At 48.4% G+C, this 12,500-nt stretch overlaps 1 protein-coding gene across 1 annotated transcript in view; it reads right to left on the reverse strand.

Annotated features, from left to right (window-relative positions):
* nrxn2b (neurexin 2b) overlaps positions 1-12,500 on the reverse strand; it is a gene marked incomplete at its 3' end in the record, with an annotated part of 537,657 nt that overhangs the window by 277,325 nt on the left and 247,832 nt on the right. The gene's annotated exons all lie outside the window — the stretch shown is intronic.

Genomic DNA, 12,500 nt, shown 5'->3' on the forward strand with positions numbered 1-12,500 from the left:
GCCCGCGTGAGAGCGGAGACACGGATTAACCTGGGTATGCGGAGTCAGCCACACGCACACACACAGACAAATATAAACACAAACACAAAGCAATCCCCGCGGCGGCCATGCCCGTGTTGTCATAAGTTAATGGCTGTTCGCCCCGCATAACCTTCACAGCCTGGTGACTCGCTGCGCTGTCTGGACGCACGCCGCCCCCCCCCCCCCCCCCCCCGCCCCCCAGAGGCACGTCGCTCCCCCCCCGGAAGCCCGGTCAGGCCGCGTTCCGCTAACCGTGACAGTCACGCGGCGGACGCTCGAGGCTTAACCCCCGGGCTCGCCAGGATCTACCTGCGCGCGGCACCACGTTCACCCTGCTGCTTAACCGGTGCAGCGCTGGTGATAAGGAGTGAGAGAGAGATAGAGACAAAGAGAGAGAGAAAGAAAGATGGAGAGAGAGGGAGAGAGAAAGAGAGCGAGAAAGAAAGAGAAAGAGGGAAAGAAGAGAGAGAGATGAGAGAAAGAGAGAGAGAGGGGAGAGAGAGATAAAGAGAGAGAGAGGGGAGAGAGAGAGATAAAGAGAGAGAGAGGGGAAGAGAGAGAGGGGAAGAGACAGAGAGAGAGATAAAGAGAAAGAGAGAGAGAGAGAGAGAGAGAGAGAGAGAGAAAGAAAGGGGTTTATTTTGAAACAATATTCAAAAAGAAGAGAGACAATAGTATGGAAGGTCATCCCGGTATGCATTAATGCTGAAATGAAACTAAAATGAATATTTTTACAATATAGCAAATTGATGTATGCACTGCATAATGACCTTTCAAATGTCATAATAATGTTTGCCTGAATGAAAACTGATAACAACCATTTTGTCTGACTCGAAAAATCATAAGTCTGGAATGGAAAAAAGGGATATATTACCGTATTGAATTATACTTCAATCTAAAATGCTTTTATCAAGTGAAAAGATATCTCTTTGAAACAGTTATGGTGTAATGCAATACGTTTCTTCTATGCAGCAAACCCTTTGGTCACAAAACAATCTCCATTCCCGACAGCTGAAAAGCCAGACAACTGTCGCTATTTCTTACGTATCAGACTGCAGTTGAATTCTAGGAGGTACCGTTGTGCAAATCAAACCTCGGTTAAGGACCCACGGGTCCATTTTTAAGATTCATGACCATGAACTATGTTAAAAGCCTCTTCATATTGACTTTCAAAACGTGGAGAGTCTAGGTAATAAAAAACGAGTCCTGCGCTATTGAAACGAGTGAACTGTTTTTCAGCCTAAGCTTCAGGGGATACAGTAGCATACCGTGTGTGTGTGTGTGTGTGTGTGTGCGTGTACTGTACGTGCGTGCGTGCGTGCGTGTGTGTTTGACAGACTTATCCCCGTAGCAGTCATAGGATCCATGCTCTAGCTAGAATTAAAGGCCCATATGGCATTCACACACGGGCACTACGTAGTGTTTGTTCAGTCACATGGCCCAGGGCGAAGTAACGGGATTGGTTCCTTGCTGGACTTACCCACAACCCATCTGGGCTCCGGCTCCTTCCCTTGGGGAGTACAGGTGCCTCTCAGAAAATTTAAATATTGTGGAAAGTTCATTATTTTTTCCGTAATGTAATTCAAAGAGTGAAACTTTCATATATTATAGATGTAGAGAAAGTGAGAGAGAGATAGAGGGAAAGAGTCAAGGTCTTGCACTTCCCTTTCCCCCCCTAAATCAACAATAAGGTGTGTGTGTGAGAGAGAGAGAGAGAGATTGAGAGAGAGAGAGAGAGAGAGAGAGAAAGTGAGTGAGAGTGAGAGAGAGGGCGAGAGAACATGAGAGAGATAGCGAGAGAAAGAGGGAGAGAGACAAAGACAAAGAGTCAAAACCTTGCACTTCCCTTCCCCCCCCCTAAATCTCTCTAAGGTGTGTGTGCGCGCGTGCATTTGTGTGTGTGTGTGTGTGTGTGTGTGTGTGTGTGTGTGTGCGTGCGTGCGGGTGCATCAGTGTAGCTGTTAATATACTCGGTGAGATAAGTGCTGCTGAAATCTCCAAGCAATGCGGATGGCGGCCGTCGCCACACAAAGTACTCGTGATGATATTGATGGAAGAGATATTGATTACATCATACTTGGGTGGGAGATCAATCCTGCGTCACCTCTCTCTCTCTCTAGCTCTCTCTTTGTCACTCTCCCTATCTCCATCTCTCTCCCTCTCCCTCTCATTTACTCACTTTACTCTCTTTCAGCTGTTTTTCAGACCCCCCCCCCCCTCCCCTCTATCCATCCCCCCATCCAGGAAGCGGCTCCAGCTGGACTCTGATGATTCGCCCCGACCAGCGGCGGCGGCGGCGTTGCGCCCTGGGAGACGCCGTCACTCCGGCGAGGAGGTATGAACACGGACAGCCTCAATGCGCTGCCGCCCGCCTCGTTATCCGCCGGCTGTCACCGGTCCCGGGGTCGACCCATCTCCCTCAACCCCCCCCCCCGGTTCGCCATCTCCTCCCAGACGGCGCCCGCTCCCTCGAGTGACGGCTTGTCCGTTCGCCAGCTGGACGTGGACTTAGGGGCGTTAACGCTGTGTAAACACAGGCTCAAAGACCGCCGCTTCCTCAAATAGATACGGTATCTACTGTACATCTTTGAGGCGTTTGTTGTTGAAATGGTTCTTCAGTAGAACCCTTGGAGGTAAAATGGTCTTAGGCGGAAAAAAAAAAGCGTTTCTCAGAGGTTCCTCCCACCGGGACCACCAGAGAACCGTGTATGGCCTCTAGGTTCTTTATGGCTCTTTAGAACAGAGGAGAGCAGAGCTCAGGGGAGATCAGAGGGTTCTGTCCAGGGGAACAGAGAGGTACAGTAATGTTCCCTGCCCATTACCGAGCAGCAGGCAGGGTGCCAGCGGTGCTGTAAGTTAGAGAGGGCCTTGTAAAAGGAGGAGGTGAATCTAGACCTTAAATCTCCCTCTGTTAGCCAAGACGTCTCTCCCTCTCCCCCCCCCCTCTCCCCTCGTTTGCCTGTTGGCGTTTGTCTGCATCTGTCCTCATCCCTCTGCCTGCTTCTCTCTCTCTCTCTGTCTATATGTCTCTCTACCTCTGTATCTACCTCTGTCTATCTCTCTCTCTCTGTCTCTCTCTTGCTCTGTTTCTCTCTCTCTTTCTCTCTCTCCCTCTCTCTCTCTCTCTCTCTATTCAATTAAATCCAAAAGGCTTAATTAGCATGGGAAACACGTTAACACTGGCAAAGCAAATATCACAAAAAGTCACAAACATGTTAAAGTGTAAATATAAATACAAATAGGTGAATTGAGTGAATAAGTGTAATATTTATACATGTATTTAAATGGTAACTTTGTATGTAGTGTGTATATGTACAGGATCGGTGTGGTATACAGCGATACAGTTTATGGTGGTTGTGTTCTATTGGATTTCCTTTTGCTGTCACAAGTGTTCACAAATCTTGCTGCTGTGTTTGCATAATTGCTGAATTTCACCCAGCAGATATTTTTCCATAGTTTTTCCAACCCCCAAGAACAAATCTCGTTAAGCACACAGTAATATACTGTTCAATAATGTCCTGGAACTCTTTGCCTCTGCACATATCTCACACACAAAATAAATTGGCTGGGTTTCCCGATAAAGAACCTTCTTAAGGAACCTTTCTTAAGCAACCCTTTGCATGGGAGTTAAGAAGTACTTTGGAGTTAAGTGCTTCTTAACTCGTTCGGGAAACCCGGCCATTGTCATTCAAATGAGTAAAGGCACATCTAAGGCCGCTGACCATATGATTGAGAACTATCTGCATTTGATTCTCCATTTGTATTAGATTATCATTCCCTTAATATATATATGCTCCCTCCTAAAGTGTTTGCCTACATGAAATGACCAAAGGAATGTACATTGTCTGTAATGATACAAGGTATCTGAATGTACAATATTAGCTGTGCAATTTTAATTATATGTTTCATGTCAGGTTTGTGTGTGAATGTGCTAGGTATTGTACCATTATATGTATGCGTCTTAAGTCCTTTTATGGACCCTAGGAAGATTAGCAGTCGCCATGGCGACAGCTAACGGGGACCATTCAATAGACTAAACTAAACTTTGATGTCCTAGTAAAGTTGGTAGGTAGTTAAAAAGCCAAGCTGGATTTACAACTTTCTTTGTTTGCAGTGGGTGCACAGTCTGCCTTCTCCAGGGAGCAGGTCTGCCTGTGGCGGCCTCTCTCGATGGCGAGGCTTTGGCGGCCTCTCTCGATGGCGAGGCTGTGGCGGCCTCTCTCGATGGCGAGGCTGTGCTCGCTGAGTCTAGATGTCCTTAGTTTTGCTGAGTCACAGTGCTCAGGTGTTCTGCCACTGTGTATTCTCTGTTTAGGGCCAAATAGTTTTCTAATTTGCTCTGTTTTTGGTGGATACTTTCCAATGTGTCAGAGTTTTCTTTGTGTTTTCTTATAATTTGGTTTAGTCTGGTGGGGTTTCTCTCTGTAGGAGAGGGCTTAGTTACGGAGCGTGTCTGAGTCACTTTTCTTTAGGTGATTGTCAAATTTAAATGCTCTCTTTTGAATTTTGATAATGAGCGGGTTTTGTCCTTAATTCTGCTCTGCATGCATTGTGTGGTCTTTTTCTTTGGATGGAGAGAATGGATTTGCAGAATTCTGCATGCAGAGTCTCAATTTGGTGTTTATCCCATTTTGTAAAATCTTGGTTGGCTAATGGACCCCAGACCTCGCAACCATAAGGGGAAATGGGTTCTATAACAGTCTAGTACTTTAAACCAGATTAGGATTGGGATTTTCAACTTGATGTTCCTGTGGCACTGATAGCTATACTTTAGTGTATTTTCTAGGGCGATCATATCTAGAAAGAATTGATATTTGTTGTATAATAATATAATAACTACAGGATCTGAGAGGGGGGTGTCTTTATTTTGCCACACAGTGACACATTACACACGAGTGAGGGGGTGACATGGACACAACACACAGGCAATTTCCGTGTCACCAGTGGAAATTGTCTGGTGCATTTAGCCCATCCCAGCTGTCCTTCTCCAGGGGCAGCCAGGAGCAGTGGGCAGCCATCCGCGCCCGGGGACCAAGTCCAAGTGCTCAGTCCAGGACTTGGTCAGGGACCGGACTGCAGAGCATCTGTTCTACTGCAGATTTTTCATATTGGGTTCTTTTGGGAGGAAACCCTTGCGAACACGGGGAGAACATGCAAACTCTGCACAGAAAATCCCGGAGACCTTCTTGTTGTGAGGGGACGGTGCTAGGTACTGCGCCACCATGCCAAACGTGAGCAATTTTTTGGGGTTCAGTGTCTTGCTCAAAGACACTTCGGCACACTCTTCTTTGTCATGGTATGATTCACCGTCAAGGCCCATTTCTGGGAGAATTTGTTTAGGATGAAGATGCCGTTGTAGCCTTTCTTTGGCTGGTGACCGCAGCACCAGATCATCTGCAAACAGCAGCATTTTACCTCGGTGTCTACTAGGGCGATGCCAGGTGGTGTAGACTTTTCCAATTGCTTGGCCAATTCGTTGTTGAAGAGGGTCGGACTCAAGCCGCATGCCTGTCTGACCCCCCGGCTTTGAGGAAAAAAGTCTGTGTGTCTTTTGCCAATCTTAACAGCACACTTGCTGTTAGTGTACACAGAGTTGATGATGTCATAGGTTTTAACACAACCACCAACACCACTATCCAATAGTTTGAACAGCACCCTTGTGCCAAATTGAATCAAAGGCTATTTTTTTAACAAAGCAGGAGAATAATCATCTTTTGTTTTTGTTTATTTGGTTGTCAATTAGGGTGCTGAGGGTGCAAATATGGTCTGTTATGATTACGATGATTTGGTAGAAAGCCAATTTGGGATTTGCTCAGGACACTGTTTTCAGTGAGGAAATGGATTCTGTGGTTGATGATCATACTGTACAGAAGCTTATCCCCAGGTTTCCTTTGACATCTCTCTCTCTCTCTCTGTCTCTATCTTTCTCTGTCTTTCTGTCTCTGTCTATCGCTGTCTCTCATTCTCTATCTCTCTGTCTATCTGTCTATCTCTGTCCGTCTCTCTCTAGATGGCTCTCTCTTTCACTCTCTCAGTGCTACTGTTTATCTATTTATGTCATCTCTTCTCCTGTCGTCCACTCCCTCCTTCCGTCTCCATGGTAGCTGCGTGTGAAACGGCTCTGACGGAGACACGGCGCTCAGAAACGTCCGGACGCAGACAGCGGGGGGGAGACGAGAACACAGCGCTGACGTCTTCGCTCTCCAGGGCCGGTAAGGTCATCCGTTTACAATGCGTTTTGTTGGACGTGCGCCTTTCAGAACTGGCCTTTGACTCCCGCGGCTGTGGCCTTTACCTCCGGCCGGGAGGAAGGTCCCGTCATTTCCTTCACTTTGCTGGTTCAAACTACAAAATGTGAGCTACTAATTAACTGTATATTGGTCACGTCTTTTCTCTTCACTATAGGAGTATCTACTGAAACACGCACATTACAAGAATTCTCATCAACTATTAAGAGGTCAGTATTTCAATACTGATGCCTCTCCACCATATCAAGGCATATCACAAAACCAGATAACCTAGACTGCTACCGCTAATATCTTTGTTTTGGCGGAGACCACAACCAGTTCTCAAAGCACTTGAAATCAACTCAATCTTGATCTAAAAAGGCAATTTCATGCATAGATTGCTGCAAAATGTGCTAAGAAAAGACAACAACAACAACATCAACAGCAACAACAACAATGGGGAAGCTATAACTCGTCTGAGGTAATCTCTGCTGCACCGTGCGGCTTGGTGGCTCGGCACAAAATGGCCGCCCTACATTTCATTAGTGGAGGTCTGTGGTGAGTCTCCGCTACAAAAGTATGTTAGACCCTGGGAGAGAGTTTAGGAAAGGAAACGGAACTGCTTATGAATGGAGGGGACATGGCAATGCATCACAAACTGACACCTTTGTGAGTCTTTGCAATCAGAAAGAAAGACATAGGAAGACATAAGAGTACAGTCTACCACTGGCGTTGGGCGCCCACCTGTCATCATGCCCACACAGTTGATTATAGCCTACAGTATCAGAATTAAATTGCAAAATTGCTTTAGAACAGCTTAGCTGTTTCTGACTACCCAAGACTATTCTGAAACCATCCCCGACCATGGATAGAGGATAAGACACACCCACGTACCGTAAGCTACTCTGCCTCCCACTCTCACAGTGTTAACCAGGCTCACTTCAATCCAACAGTACTGTAGCTTGCAAAAAGAACAGATTGCATATTCCTTTGAAGTTTACTAGACTTCAAAAGACTACTTTACTTGCTCATTTATGTTGAACATTTTTAAGAGGCATTTTTTTTCATTCCACATTTACACATGCAGAGTGGGAGAGAGAGAGAGAGGGGGAGAGGGGGAGAGAGAGAGAGAGAGAGGAAGAGAGGTGGGAAACTGTGACATTTAAGTGAGAGGAATATACTGTATGTGAAGTCGAAATATTAGTGAACGTGTTTCTTCTAACAATGTAGTTGTCAGGTGGTATCTAAGTGGAAGAAAGCAGCTATCAAATTAGCTGTGTGTTACTTTTTTTTAACATTAAGAGCTGGAAACTTAAATCTGTAGGAGACTACAGATGGTCTCCAAAGGTCTACAGTATGTATAAGGAAATTAATTGATTTGTTGATTGCATGGTCAATGTGAATGTGCTGTATCTGTTGTTGAAATTGCAAAAAAAGAACATTTATATGCCAAAAAGGGAATCGGGACAAGCCTCTTTTGGGATATCATTGACCTGAGTTTGGTAGACAAGTGAATATTAAATTAAGAGCCTGAACTCCACTGAAGCATTGCATTGCCTGAAAGAGGAAATTAAATCAGGGCATTTCTGAAATAATTCTCCCACTCATGTACTGTAAAAGACTGAATGCCTGCACTTAAAACAAACTCCTGTGATATGCTCACTTCTTTCAACACACCCATTTCAAACAGGCACCTAGAGGGTCTTGAGCATATACTACTGCTATAAGAAGCTATCACATGCATCAATATGAATCACATGCTGTATTAACCCACCAGGACATGAGCCCTGAAAATCCTGGGCTTGTTTGTTTATTGGTTACCATGCCGACAGGAGAGGTATCATGGGTGTTGCGTACGGAATGGGTGTGTGGAGTTGTGCCTGGGCTCAGAGCAGGTTTGACACACACACACACACACACACACACACACACACACACACACACACACACACACACACACACATACACACACACACACACACACACACACACACACACACAGGTGTTACTGCATGCAAGTGACACCTTCTGTGATTGCCATATTGGACCTGAATTGCTCCTGTGCATCTGTGTGTTTGATCCGGTGTATGTTTACAGTAGTGTACAGTGTCGTTGTGTGTGCATGCAATGCATCCATGTGCCTTCATCTCTCTGTGTGTGTGTGTGTGTGTGTGTACGTGTATGTTTGTGTGTGTGTGCGTATGTGTGAAAGCATGTGTGTGTGTTTGTGTGAAAGCATGTGTGTGTGTGTTTATGTGTGCGCATGTGTGATAGCAAGTGTGTGTGTGACCGCACGCAAGCTGTTGTGTGTCTAACCCCAATCACAGGTGGAGGGGCCAGAGGATATGACACTGGCAGAAGGGGCGCCGGGGCCCCCACGCGCTCGCCATATGGCGCAGCGCATCTCGCCGCTCCTACTAGCGCGCCGTTCCGCGAGGTCGTGAGCTCGCCGTCTTCCATACAATCACCCACACTGCAGCAGACGTCCTCTGACTCGCCTCCCTGAACAAAGCCCGCAAACGTCCATGTGTAGTCGGCCACGGACACATTTCCGACCAGAAGTTGACCAAAGCTCACCGCGGTGGTTTTCTCATGGGTTACCCCGTACAATGAAATGCTCGCCACGTTCCATCCACAATGAATCTAGGGAACCACAAACGCTAAGGATATTAAAATGCTTTGTGGCGTTGTAAAAAACCGAGCTGGTCTTTGTAGAGGATATTGCACACGGACAATCCATCACAAGCTGACAGCCGCGCCAGCCCAATATGAACGACCGTACATCAACTATGTATGAGCATGTAACCCCTCTCAGCTGAAATACAATAGAAGTGTTTCTCTCCTACCACACTGCTATCATCTGTCCGGATCACATGATGAGGAAACGTGATTAGCAGACTCAGAGTGTCAAAGGCGGTGTGTGCCCTCTGGTGGAATCTAATAAATAACTGCTTATGCCTCTCCCTCGCAGAGAAGCTAAATGCTATTTTATGTGCTATAGCGACACCTGGTGTCTGATCGGTGGCATAGCCAAGTATTTTAAAGTGTGGAGGCATATTGTGCAACTCACATGTTCATGAATAGCAAACATATGCGCACATACATGGACACACACACATGTACACACATGGACATGCAAGCATACACGCACACACACACACACACACACACATGTGCACGCACACGAATACACACAGACATACACACACGTACACATTGACGGGCATGAATGCGCACACACACACACGCGCGCGCACACACACACACACACACACACACACACACACACACAGCAGGTTTCTCCTTTTTGATAAAGGGGCTCCACTTACCTTGGATGTTCACCGGTCAGAGAACATCTCAGACATAACAACATTTCGCAATCATTCTATCAGCATGTGACACTAGTTTATTCTGAGGCATTGTCACAACAGCAATTGTGGCCTCGTTGAGGTGACAATGGACTCTCTAGACCACAACGACCCACATACACAGCTGTGGACACCTAGTGATGAGACCACTTCCTGTACAGCCATATTTGGTCGTGCCCGGATGTGAGTTCACCCAAGTGTGAGAGTGTGTCAGCAGACAGAAAGTACAAGAAACAGCTTGGTGAGGGAAAGATAAGAAAAATATATATTCCAGAAAATAAGGAACACAATATAAACAGAAGAGTGAATGAAGAGCAAAAAGTATAAATGTGGGTAATCAGTTGGTAGCCAGGAAAAGGAATAGATGATGGTAGTGTTGTAATTAAGTTCTATTTCGTGGAACTCCGCCCCATAGGGCAAGCTCCTATTGGCTTGAGAAACCCTAGCCAGCTACATCGACAGAAGAAAAAAAAACATACACGAACCTGTGTTCAATTAGGTCCGGTGCACCACTGTATAAGTGGGCTTCGCCTGCACAACTGCTCCTATAAACCTTCAGCTCGCAAGAAGACTGAGAAGAGAAGTCATCTTGACTACTCAGCGACTCACCGTAGAGCGTCTATGTCTCTCACCGTACGGTGTCCCTCGGGCGGCGTCCCTCGGGCGGCGCTGCCTAGTCTACCTATTCTGCTGTCGGCAACAGCAGGCCCGGCAGAAGGCGATTGGCCGCCCTAGGCAATAATGACAGTGCGCCCCCGACAAGTTGTTGAGCGGAGGGGGGGGGGGGGGGGGGGTGCCGATTGCCAGTGAATAAGTCACTCCTGAGTGAGTACGATAGGGCCCAGACGCTCAGAGCTCCGGTCCCATCGGAAAACTTTGATGCCTCCGGTTAGAGCTGTGGCGTCTTCCCCTGCTACATCAGCAGACGTGACAACCGCCGGTCTCACTGTTGAGGCGGAGAATCTGTGTTCAGCAAGATCCGCCGGTTCTCTGCTGCCTTGTTTGGGCTCGTCACAACCTCAGGTTCGAGCCACGGCGTCTTCCCCTGCTACATCAGCAGACGTGACATCAGCCGGTCTCACAGCTGAGGCTGGAAAAGGTATGTGTTCAACCAGGTCCACCTTGTCATTACTGCCCTGTTTGAAAGTGTCACAACCCTTGGTACGGCCGCCAGCGCTCACCCATCCAGCGGCGGTCATTAACTCGAATCGAGCGACGGCGCCCTTCCCTGTCCCTTTGACAGGTAAACCGGCTGTACCCCTGACGAGCAATGAGTGTACTTTCGGTGTTGTCCTCGGTTTGGAGCGTCAGAATGTTTTATTGCTTCTACGGCAGATAGAACATTTCCGTGTGTCACCGGGACAGACAGTGAGAGACGGGGGGGGGGGTAGTTGTCGGAAGCCTAATCTGGCTATACAAGCAAGCGAGCGAGGCTCCACTCCACAACGCCGACGCTCAGCACATAGCCGACCGCCTGAATTTCGGGGCGGACTTGATGTCCCGGGGGCGGGCCGCATCCGGGCGAGAGGAGCCTTCATCCTCCTGATTGTGGCTCAACTCGGGGCTCGGATCGGAAAGGCAGAGGTGGATCTGTTCGCTTGGAGAGAGAAGAGAAGTTTATCCTCTGGTTCTCTCTGAGTCAAGGGGACCAGCCTCTGCTAGGGGAGGACGCGTCCGCGCATGCCCCCCCTGGCCGAAGGCGCTGCTGCTACCGCTGTTACCAGGGTACGGTCGGAGGCTCTGTCAGTGGTTCTGACTGGCACTGATCGAGATGGTATGTGGAGGAGGTGATGACCATGACGTCCGTGGACTGGTGGTTCATCCCTCAGTGGCCGAGCGCACTGTCCCAGGCGGAGGGCTTGAATTGCATGCGTCTGATACTGGGGCGGCCCCCTGGTGGTCTGGCTATTGAACGGCAGGGATTGTCTGGTAGAGGACTCTCTCAGGCAGTGATCAATACTATTCAGAGTGCGCGGGCGGCGTCCACTGCTACGGTTCACTCTGGCAAGTGGGCCGCTTTAACACGCTGGTGTGGAGGGAGAGATCTTGCTCGGTCCAGACGATTTTACTATTAATCATCTACTATTAAGGTGTAGGCATGCGCTACGTCCACGCATCATGAGGGGTTCGCCAGGACTACGGTCTACGGGCGTTCCCAAGTCAAGCGTCTTCTGACCGGCGTGCGCCGTCTTCGCCCTGTGCGCAAAGCTAAGGCGCCGCCTTGGGAATTGCTTTTGGTTCTGAACGCGCTGTGTGGAGCGCCGTTCCAACCGACGGAGCAAGTTTTCCTCAAGTGGCTTTCTATCAAGACCGTGTCGCTCCTCGCTTTGACGTCGGGCGAACGGGTCGGTGGTCTGAGAGCGCTGACCGTCGTTCTCGTCACGGGCGCTGGGTGTTTTGCGCACGGATCCATCTTTCGTTGCGTTTCATTTCGTACATGATTGGGAGCCGAGCGCTTCCTATCATCCGCCTCATGCTCACTTAGGCTACACTTGTTGCGTCCCATGCGTGCGCTGACTTGTTATGTTCAGCGCACGGCGGCAGTCCGGACTACCCCCCTCCCTCCCCCAGTCATTGGTTTGCCGCAGCTGGGATTACCTGAGTGCAGCGCGGTAGGGGCCAGTGCTTGGGTTGGGCCAAGTGTTGGTCTCACCTTGGAGCTCTGGCTTGTGTCCTGGCTGGCCAGGCTTTGCTAACGGGTACGGTGCGGTCGTGAAACTCCGCTTAAGCCAATAGAAGCTTGCCCTGTGGGGCGGAGCTCTACGAAAGAGAACGATGGCTACGTATTGTAACCCTAGTTCTACCGTATGAGTGGAGGGAAGCCCCACAGGGCACTGCTCGCTGAAAGTTTCGGCTAGCAGCAGATGTACAGGTGAAGCCTGCT

The sequence above is a fragment of the Borostomias antarcticus genome (assembly GCF_949987555.1).
Source record: "Borostomias antarcticus genome assembly, chromosome: 17".
Lineage (NCBI taxonomy): Eukaryota > Metazoa > Chordata > Actinopteri > Stomiiformes > Stomiidae > Borostomias > Borostomias antarcticus.